Consider the following 10,994-nt stretch of genomic DNA (forward strand, 5'->3'; position numbering starts at 1 on the left):
CAGATTAAGCTGCAGTTGCAAAGAGACCCCCAAAGTGAAAGGGCTTAAGTGAGCTAAGAGTTTGTTTCTCCCTTACAGGAGTGATCCATGGTGAGCGTGGAGGGGGAGGGGCAGCTCTGATGCAAGTGGCTACCCCATGACCCAGGGTGTTGATTCCAGTGTTGTCCTCAACATGGGGCCTCCATCCTTAGCCCAAGGAGGCTGCCCCAGGAGTTGCCATTTCTGAGCCAGAAGGAAATGGAGACATGGAGTCCAGGGAAGGCTGGTTTGCCTTGTAGGAAATGGCCTGGAATTTACTAGAAATGGGAAGGGCACTCACCTTACTTCCACTCACCTCCCTTGGCCTGAACTGAGTCACGTGTCACACCCACTTGGAAGGGAAGCTGGGAAATGGAGTGTCTAGCTGGGAAGCCGTGTGCTCTGCAGAACTTGGTGGGAGGGGTGGTTGCAGGAAATTATTGAAACGAAAGAGGCAGGATGGACACTGGGGATCTCTGTTACAGGACCGGATGGGGTTAGATTAGATTGAAAGCAGTGCTCAGTTTTTGGCAGGAATTTCCTCAGTATTTTATCTGCATTAACTCAGGAAATCCTCACAACCAACTTGAACGACAGGCCTGAGGGGTTGCTCAAAGAATCAGGCCTTGAACTGGTACAAGACAAGTGTTGAGGGTTGTTGGAAAGAGGGTTGGGTGGGTAGCCCTTCACTGTGTTGTGATCATCTAGTCACAGGGTACATGGCAGCAGGGGCAGTGAGAGGGACCAAGCCTAGAAGTTGAAAGGTTTTGTCAGCCTAGCCCTGGAGCTCCTTCATTCCGGGGTCTTTACTCACGGACCACTTTGTCTCCGTGAGATGAGGATGCTGGAATGGCTGGTTTCCAAGGTAACCCTCACTCTACGGTTCTGTCATTGTCAGTGGTCCTCCAGCAAGCCCAGAACTACAGAGGACTCTAGGAGGGAGGAGATAGACAGATGAAGAGACAGGGTGGATTCCTGGAGGACAACCACAGAACAAGAAAAGTCTGCGTCAGCAGGACTGGCAGATGCCACCTCCTTTCTTGAACGTATCCGTGACACTGCCACCATCCTCGTGGCAAGTAGGAAACTTGGGAGTCATTCCTCCCCTTCACCACCAGCCCCTACCCTGAGTCTATTCCAACTCTGACCATTTTATCCCCTAAATATATGCCGAATCCATCCGCTTCTCTCCAGCCCTACCGTCTGGCCCATCATCTCTCACTTCCTCACCCATCCCCATCTTCCCTTCTCTCCCCGCTCCAATCCATTCACAGCAGCAAAAGAGATCCTTTTAAAGAAAATAGAAGCTTGCCGTGCTCCTGCTTAAAACCCTCCAAATGTGTACCATCGCTCTCAGAGAAAAGATCCGATTTTACAGCGTCTTCTAAGGTCTGCCTGGTCTAGCCCCACCCACTTCTCCATCCGTCTCCCACACAACTCCTCACCTCCACCACGTCTCTCCGCTCCAATCATCCTGGCCCTTCTTAGGCATGAGCCATGCCCCCTCTCACCTCACGAAGCCTTTTACGGATGCTGTTTGCTCTTCCCAGAACGATCCTCCACCCCTTCGTCTACCCACCATTGCATCTTGGCTCAGCTGTTGCTTCTTCAAGGAAATCTTCCCCACCCCAGTCCATGTTGCCCTTCCTCTCTTAAATTCCACCAATGTATGTATTTATTTGTGTGATTATATGATTAATGTTTGTTGTCTCAGTTCCAAAACTACCGAGACCTGGTCTATCTTATTCACCATCATCTTTCCAGTGGGTAACAGTGGAATGAAAGGACTCATGAGCTGGGACGCAGCATTACCCATCGTCTGTAGAACACGATTCTAAACTTCCCATGCTGTCCAAAGCCCCACTCATTCTGGCTTCTGTTCCAGCCTCAGACATAAACATCTTGACCCAGATCCTCTCAGTCCTCACTATGATGGATCGAGCTAAGTATTGTACCCATTTCACAGATAAAGAGTGTGAAACTTAGAGGAAGACAATGACATTCCCTAGCATCAAGTATGATGTCTGTTTTTAACAAGGAAATCAATTTCTTTCGAATTTCTAATATTCTCAAATGACCTTAAGTGGTCTTAGGGTAATTAAAAGAGACCAGGAGTGTCTGCACTGTGGACAGCATTTCTAAGGAGTTGGAGTTCAGCCTTAGAGGGCCCATGATAGAGACCTGAGCTGTGGAACCAATGTCAAAACTACAGGAAAGATAAGAATTAAGTTCAAGAGCAGACAATCTATTTTTGAAGCTGGAAACCCCACATTCTTGAACTCTTGAGTACTCTCCTGGGGTAGGAGACAAAACCCATAAGGATTAACTGCAGCATGTTGGCCATATGGGACTGTTTTTGACCTATATATGCATGCACACATGCACACACACACACACACACACACACACACACACACACACACACACGCCTTGATGTGTTCCCCGGGGGGCACTGCCCACGTATTCTTACCAGACCACATTCCTTCCCTCTGAACACTGGAAAAGTAGAATGGATAATTACAAGAAGAGTGAATTTTCTACCAAAGGTATCTTCATAGATAAGATCTAACGTTATCAAAGAAAAAAAATCAGTTTCTAAATCTTTGGATTACATAGTAATTTAAACACAGGGCTTGTTGTGACAAAATAGAGCATGATACAGCAAAGTTGGTGGGAGGATTTTGTGAATGAAAGGAAAGAGAAGCTGGTAACTCAGGAAAAGCAAGGAGAACAGAAATCGATGCTCTCCAGTTGGAGCAAATGGGAAAAGGCTTCCAGATGCGCAGGAAATGGGAAGCAGCAGTGTGCAAGTCACGGAGAGGCTCCGGTGCCCCTAAAATTAACCCTGCCACCTCTGGTGTCACCTGCCTCCCAGCAGAGGGAGGAAACCGTGCATCGCTAATGTCTGGATTTGGGGCCACTGATTCACCCTCAACTTAGAGGTGCCAGGACAGTTCCCTAAGAATAGCGTGCACTTTATCTCGAGGAGACAGAGCAAGTCCTGGTGCACTGCAGACCTGCTGTTATTTTCAGGAAATGAGATGTCAAGGACTGTGATCGAGAAGGCAAAGGTGGCTGGAGAAAGGCTCCCCCAGAGGAGGGTCTCTAAGTCGAACACGCTGAACCCTAAAACCCAGAGCAAAGAGCACAGCCAACTGGACCAGTCTAAGGAGCTGCAGGCTGAGCTGGACGGTGACAATGGCTGACAGTCAGTGCCAGGTCCTGCTCTAAGCCCTTCCTCGCTGTTAACTCGCTGAGACCACAGAACACCCCAGCGAGTCTGTGTGCGGGGATTACACCCCAATTTACAGAGAAATAGACTGAGATACAGGAAAGTTAGGTAATACGTCCAAGGTTACACGGAGTGACAGAGCCAGGATTTGAACCTAAGGTGCCTGACTGAACTCTTGTTTCTCCGTCACCAGCCCTGCTGTAGGGGAGAGTTCACAAAAGGCTTATTAAATGCCTAAAACAAAGTCCTAACGTGCCCAGGGCCCCCCAGTGTCATTTGTAGAAATTGATCAACCCAAACTACCGATCACAGAGCGGAAAGTGGGGAACGAGGGCTTAATCAGAGAAAGACCTACGGCCCGGTGTTCATTTGATGGGATGTGATGACTATTTCGTGACAATCCAGAAGCGTAAGGGGTCTAGATGCAGAAGGTGGGGCTTAACAAGGTTGAAGGTGTGCTATGACTTCAATAGAGACTTCGTGTTAAGCGAGAGGTAAGTTATACCCTGGATGAGCCTGGAAATTAGAGCCTGGATGAGCCAGGAGAAGAGGGTTTCTTAGAATCATCCTGAGCTTTGACTTTGAGCTGGCTTCAGCTGCCAACGCAAGAGAAGCTGCGTGGCCAGCTTTGGTGGGGAGCGTGGCGAGGGAGACCCCGCTACATCGTGGCAGAGGGGGTTGGAATCCTGGCTCCCAGACTCACCTAACTGGTGAGAGCTTGGACAAGTCTCTTGAGCAAACCGTACCTCTGTTTCCTCCTCTGTAAAATGGGAGTAATAACAGAACCCACTTCAAGGGGTTGTTCTGAGGATTAAATTAGGTAATACACTTGGCACAGGATCTGGCACTTAATAAAGACTCAATAAAGACAATAAAATGAGCTACAGCTTTTCTCAGTGGACAAGCCGAGCTGGACTATTTCCTCACGCTATGTAGAGTTCCTTTGAGAGAAAAGGCAAATGAGGAGGCTCAAACAGAAAATTGATGCTTCTGTTAGGAACATGAAGGGGTCCAATCCACATTTGGATTATATCCTGGAGTTTGTCTGACTTAACCTTTTGAGGTAGGTTCATACCCATTTTACAGGTGAAGAAACCGAGGTTCAGAAATCAGAAACAACCAGCGTGGCCCCAGGTCACACAGCAGGGTAACGCCAGATTGCAGAGCCAAAACCCAGGGGTCCCTCTACCAACCCCAGAGACTTCCTGGCCTCCTGGGGGTCCTGAGCCCCTCCTTTCCTCCCGCCTGCTCTCCTCCTGCAGCCAGGGAAGATCAGACAAACAAGCCCCACCTCCTTTTGTAAAGATGATACTCACAGGCCTCAGTAACCACAGAGGTGAGAGACGGCCGAATGGCACATTTGTTTTCTGCACGTGATTATTTTTTTCATCTAACAGTTTGAAAGTAAGTTTTGTATATTGTGTTGATTGACTGTTGTCACTGGGGCACGGGTCTGAGAGTGAATTCTGAAAAGCAGTTGTTAGCAAGGGATAAACACACACATGCATACAGTGTAGGTCTCTGGTGTCTGCCTCTTAGGGTTGTGTGTCTCTAAGAGGGGCGTGTGCGTGGGTCTGTTGTGCCTTATATGTGTACTTCTATGGTGTGTGTGTGTGTGTGTCTGTGTGTGTGTGTGTGTGTGTGTGTGTTTATATCTGTGCTAACTGGACCTGCCTGTAGATGCATACATCTCTAAGTAGGATGCGTGATCGGATGTGTTGCTATGTATTTGTGTATTGTGGTTATTTGTGGGGATGCTGTGTGGATGAGCACTGTCTGTAGGAGTGAGCTGTGTGCAGATGTGGTGTGTGTTACATGTGTGCCCATCCACTGCATGAGATGGCTGTGTTCAGTGTGTTCTGTGTGCCTCTGCTGTATGGGTGTGTTTCAGTGTCGAAGGCTGCGTGTTGTATGTGGACCCACGGTGTGTCTCGGGGGATGTGCTCTGGGTAAGTGCGAGCCTATGTGTGCAGTCTGTGTCCTGTAGGTTAAGAGGTGCTGTGCCCGGATGTGTTCAGTGTCTGCAGGCTTGTTCTAGGTACCTGCGTGTTGTGAGGGTTCACGCTGCGTCTGAGTGTCGGGATGGTGTGTGTCTGTCATGTGCGTGCCTGATGTGTATGTGCACGTGTGTCCAGGCCTCTCTGTCTCTGAGCGAGCCCATTCCCGCACTCCCCTCCCCCCCACCCCACCCCCACCTCGGCGCTGGCGTCTGGTGGTTATTAGCTGGTCAGACACTTTTATCTCCTCAAAATATCCTATTGCTCATACTCAGCTCAGTAATCACAGGAATGGGCCTCAGAGACGTTGCTGGTGCTACATCCTCCCCAGACTAGGAGAGCATGGGCCCTCTTACCTATTAGTCACTGAAAATAAAAGCTCACAGGCTCAGCCGGGGTTAACCCTTTCAGAACCAGAGTGAGGTTTTCCTCTGTGAAGCTGTAAATCTATAACACAGGCCCTGGCTGGAAGGCGAGTGGCTGGGAGCTTTGAAATCCCTACAAACTCCAGTTTCCAACCGCTATCAAATCAGATGATTAGGCTCAACCACTGGTCCTCAAATGGAATGTTGCTGGCGTTTGCGGGGAGGGGTGCAGTGGACCAGGAGTTACTGAATCCGACTTTTCTGCATATTGCAAAATGTTTAGCCACCCAGCTGCACCCACTGGATGCCCAATGTCTGCAAAATGTGCCGCATTTCCAAACTGCCCTTTGGCAGGGAGTTGGGGGGGGTGCCACCCTCTTACAAACCACTGAGCTAAACAGACTATGGAAGTGAGAAATCGTTGGACTACGGAGGACTTAAAGGACAGCCTTCTGCCATTACCCTGCTGGAACACCCTGCCATCTTTAATTTATTTATCCATCCATCCATTCATCTATTCATTCTCTGGACAAACAAAGATTTATCGAGCACCTACTCGGGGCCAGGATAGCTAAGCTTTGGGGATAGACGGGGAACAAGGCTCCTGTTCTCAAGAACCTGGTTTTCCCTCTAGGGAAGACAGTCAGCAAACTTGTAAACAGACAAACCCAAAAATGTGGGGTTGTAGTAAGACCCTCGGTAGCAGTGATGCAGGATCATTTGATCATGTGAAGGAGTGGGGCTTCTTTCGATTAAGGGAAAGGGGGCAGGAATAAAGAATGAAAAGAACCCAGACGTGTAAGGATCCCAGGGGAGACTGTCCACTCTAGGCAGAAGGGATCGTAAGTCCTTGATGTGTCGGAGGAACAGAAAAACAGCCAGGAAGGTGGAAAGGGATGTGAGGGGCCAGCAGTGACAGAGAGGAAGTCGGGGGTAGAGGAAATTAGAGAGAAGGCAAAGTCCAGATTCACACACGGTCCTTGAGATGTGGCTAAAATGTAGGTTTTATTCCAAGAGCAGTGGGCAGCCATGCCAGGGTTTTCACAAAGTAAGCTGTGTCCAGAGTGGGTAAGTGGACGTTCTGTGGGCACTCTGCTGCCCAGCCGCCTTCTGAAGGAGAGAGTAGAGTTATCCTGATCGTGCAGAAGCTGAAACTGAAAGTCCAAGCTCACATAGCCAGAGCCCCATTTCTTTTTTTTTTTAATTTTACCTATTTATTTATGGTTGCTGGAAAGGTAATTAGGGTTTTGTTTTTTTTTAATGGAGATACTGGGGATTGAACCCAGGACCTTGTGCATGCAAAGCATGCACTCTACCACTGAGCTATACGCTCCCCCTAGAGCCGCATTTCTAATCCAAGCAGTCTGACACCAGAGTCTGCATGCTTAATCAAATCTATGAATCCTGGTGCTGAAGGTTCTGGAACTTCTTTGGATTCTGAGACACCATCCAGTTTTGGCCCCTATGAGTTCTAGTGTTTTGTATCCTTGGAGCCCCTGGTCGGGGGTGTCCATTTCTATCGCTGCAACCACACTCACCCAGACAGTAAACCTCGCTCCCCTGGGGCTGCCTGTGGGAGTCTCTGCTTCTTGCCTTCCACGTGGTAAACCAGACACGTGGAAGGGCAGGGGTCAGGCCAGGGGGTACCTGACTGTGACCTCACGCCATCCACAACCCCTCCCACTTCTTCTCCACAGGCGGAGGAAGAGGGTGAAGCTCTCTCTTCTCTTTCTGTCTGTCTCACACACACACGCACACACACGCATACACACACACACACACACACACACACACATAAACGCATGCACAATTTCTCATTCCATCAATGCATCAGCATGCCGGGCTCCCCGACTGTAAATATTTACTCCTGGCTCTTTTGTCTACAAGGCATAAACAGTTTCAGTGTATGCTCAGCACGGGGCCACCCCAGAACAGTTTCCCGGCATCTCTGCCTTTTCCCGAGGAGCAGTGATGATGGGAGGTTCCATCTGGGCTGCCTCCCTGACCACTGTCTCCTCACACCTGAGTGCAGCAGGATATGGGCAATGACAGCCACTGACGCCCTGGCCCCTCCAAGGGGCACCCCAAACCTCACCTTTCTCAAGGGGAATCCACCAGCCCCAAAGCCCAAAGCTCTTGGTCAAGGCTTGTCAGCACTTTTATTGAGGACCAAATTTAAATGTGAACCAAAGAGATTTCCAGAAGATATACAGAAAAATGCACGAATGTTCCCACAATGGGTTATTGTCAGACAACACGTGGAAGTCTCCGTAGAGGACTTCATGAAGTCAAAGTTAAAAAAAAGGACAGCCTCATTACTGAGCATGGCCTGTGGGCCAGGTGTTTTGCTTCTAGCAACTCATCCTCACTACAGTCCTGCAAGGTGGATACCGTTACTATCTCTGTTTTGTAGATGAGGAAAGCAAGGCCCAGAGAGGTTGAGTCACTGCTTCAAGGTCACACAGCAGTAAATGGCAGAACTGGCATACTAACCAGCACACTCCAGAGACTCCAAAGCCCAGCGGAGTCCACAATGCTTGCTGCTTCCTCATGACCCAGAAGCCCACTTGCCAAGGGCTGCACCCTCTCCTGGGGGAAGACAGGCAGTTGGGTCCCTGACCCATCCACCTCCCTGTCCTCCCAGACTGAGAGATTATTTGGATCTTCTCTACTGATCTCATTATGGTCACTACCTTTTGCTAGGCTGACAGACTCTCATCTGGAATGTGACTTGCATTCCAAAGACTTGAGCACTTCCTAAGGGCACAGGGCAGGTGAGGAGGTGGGAGGTATCCGAGTATTATCAAACATGGCTTCTGCCGTCGAAAAACTTAAAAGGTAGAATGACGGGGGGAAGTATTAGACAGCAATGTATGAGAGTCCCAGCTGCTCCATATCCTTGACAACACTTAATACTATCGTCCTTTTCATTTTACTCTTATTGGTAGGTGTGGGGTCACATCTCATATTCATTCAATTCATATTTCCTGAGTGGCTAGTGATGTTAAGGAGTTTTCAGAAGCTCATCAGCCACTGGGATATCTCTTTTGGTGCCAGTCTTTTGTCTGTTCAAGTCTTTGCCAGTTTTTCATTGGGTTGTCTTTTTCTATTGATTAATAATCCTTTATATATTCCTAGAAGGGGCCCTTTGTCAGATATCTGTATTGCAAATATCTCCTCCCAGTCTGTGACTTTTCTTTCACTCTCTTACTGGTGTCTTTCAGCAAACAAATGTTTTTAATTTTAATGACATTCCGTTTCTCATTCTTTTCTTTTATGGTTAGCAATTTTTGTGTCCTGCTTAAGCATTCTTTACCTACACCAAAATCATGAAGACCTTCTATGTTTTCTTCTAGAAGTTCTATCATTCCACCTTTCTTGTGCATGTCTCTATTCTGTCTCAAATTAACTTGCATATGTTGTGTGCAAGAGGGGTCAAGGCTGATTTTTGTCCATATGAATATTCAAATGACCAAGCAAAGGTCATCTTTTTCTCCCTGAATGGCAACAATTTCTTTGTGGTTAAGTCAGATGATGAAATGTCAGTCAGTTTATGGACCAATAGTATTTTAAACCAATCCAAAAATTAAGACTGAGAAACTTAGAAACACTGGGATAGAAGCAGAAAAAAAATGGAAGTTTAATTTTGACCCTGACAAGAATTTCCTATGCAACTTTGGAGACGTACTCTCCCTCGCTAAGCATCCATTCTTTTTTTTTTTTTTTTAATTGAAGTATAGACAGTTACAATGTGTTCATTTCTGGTTTAAAGATAATGTTTCAGCCATACATATACTTACATACATATATTTATTTTCATATTGTATTTCATTTTAGGTTACATCCATTCTTGATGAAAAAAATCAAGGTGCCAGAACAAAATGACTACATCACTCCTTGTACTCTGATACACAATGGCTTACTGCATTCAAAGTTTTCCTCCAGTTACCTTCACTCTTGGGGCTGTTTATCTCACAGTGGAGTTCCAAATGAGCCTAGAAATTAGCTTCAAGCAACTTCATAGAAATCTTCTAAGAAAGAACGAGAGAATGAATGGGAATGTGGAGTTTTGTTCGGGCTTCGATGTCTGTGGTATTAGTTTCCTATTTGTTCCTTGCTGGAGGTTCTGTGTGGGAAACCACACCCTCGTCTCTTCCAGTTTCTAGACACTGTGAATGCTCCTCAGCTCACGGCCTCCTTCCTTCATCTTTAAAACCAGCACTGTCTTAGCTCTCTGACCCCTTCTTCCCCATCTTCCTCTCTCTGACCTTAAATTTTCTTCACTTTCAAGGACCTGTGTGATGAGACTGAACTCACCCAGATAATCCATGATAGTCTCCCCAACTCAAGGTCCTTCATTTACTCGTATCTGTGAAATTATTTACAGGTTCTGGGATCAGGACGTGGACATCTTTGGGGGCCATTATTCTCTCCGCAACAGAACAGAGTGAGTTGCTAACCTGACTGTTGGTCCAACGAGTATGTGCTAAATTAAACTAATCTCCGTTTGCCTCGTCCCTCTAACGCCCAACTGGCTTATCAATTAAGAATTCCTCAAGTGAGAAAAGACACGGAGGTTGAACATGAGGAAAGGGTGAGGGATGACTGGGAGGGGAGCCCAGAATCCTGGGTTCCATTTGTGATGCGATCAATCCCTAGCTGTGTGCCTTGAGGCGAGAATCTTGACCTCTCTAGATGGAAGTTCCCCCATCTTCACATGAGTACTCTGGAAAACATCTGGGGTACTCATCTTAAATTTCTCCATGGACCAGGCATATAGGAAAAAACTATGTAAAGCAGCCAGGTGCACAAGAAAAAAAGGGAGTCGTGAGATCTTTGACAACTTGGAAAACAGCGTCCCACTTACTAAGCATCCAAACAGCTTGTTTGTGCTTGCCAAGTAAAGCCCTGACCACAGGCCAGGATCTGTACCCCCAGACCCGCCGATCTCGAGTGATGCTGCTTCCAGCTTGAACATCGGCCGATCTCTGCGCAGCCTCATCTTAGATACAAGTGTGTCTTTATTTTCCCACCTTCGGCAGCAGAAGAGGAGGCATGAAGCCAAAAGGAAGCACTTATATAACAAGATGGAGAAAAGGAGGCGAAGGGAAAAGATCCGAACCTTTCTCCCCGTCGTTCCCAGCCTGCAAAAGCACCGTTCGCAGGAGGCAGCATCCCCGCCGGGCTGGGATCAGCTCGGCCAAGGCTGCAAGGAGACCCTGAGCAACCAGGGCCTCATTTCCAAAGGGTATTATTTCACCCTGCTTCCCAGACAATGTAACTGAGTCACTCAATTGAGCATAAAATAGAAATTTGGCTTCTTATCTGCCTCAGACCTGACTTTACTATTTTCTTTCTGTAAAATACATTTTTCACTATCTT

The 10,994-nt window shown here is 47.5% G+C and overlaps 1 non-coding gene across 1 annotated transcript; it reads right to left on the minus strand.

The window, feature by feature from the left end:
- Window positions 1-6,873: 6,873 nt before the first annotated feature.
- TRNAA-UGC (transfer RNA alanine (anticodon UGC)) lies at window positions 6,874-6,946 on the minus strand. The gene has a single exon. It is a non-coding gene; the product is annotated as a tRNA-Ala (tRNA).
- Window positions 6,947-10,994: the final 4,048 nt, after the last annotated feature.

Source organism: Camelus dromedarius, chromosome 10 (genome assembly GCF_036321535.1).
Source record: "Camelus dromedarius isolate mCamDro1 chromosome 10, mCamDro1.pat, whole genome shotgun sequence".
Classification (NCBI taxonomy): Eukaryota; Metazoa; Chordata; class Mammalia; order Artiodactyla; family Camelidae; genus Camelus; species Camelus dromedarius.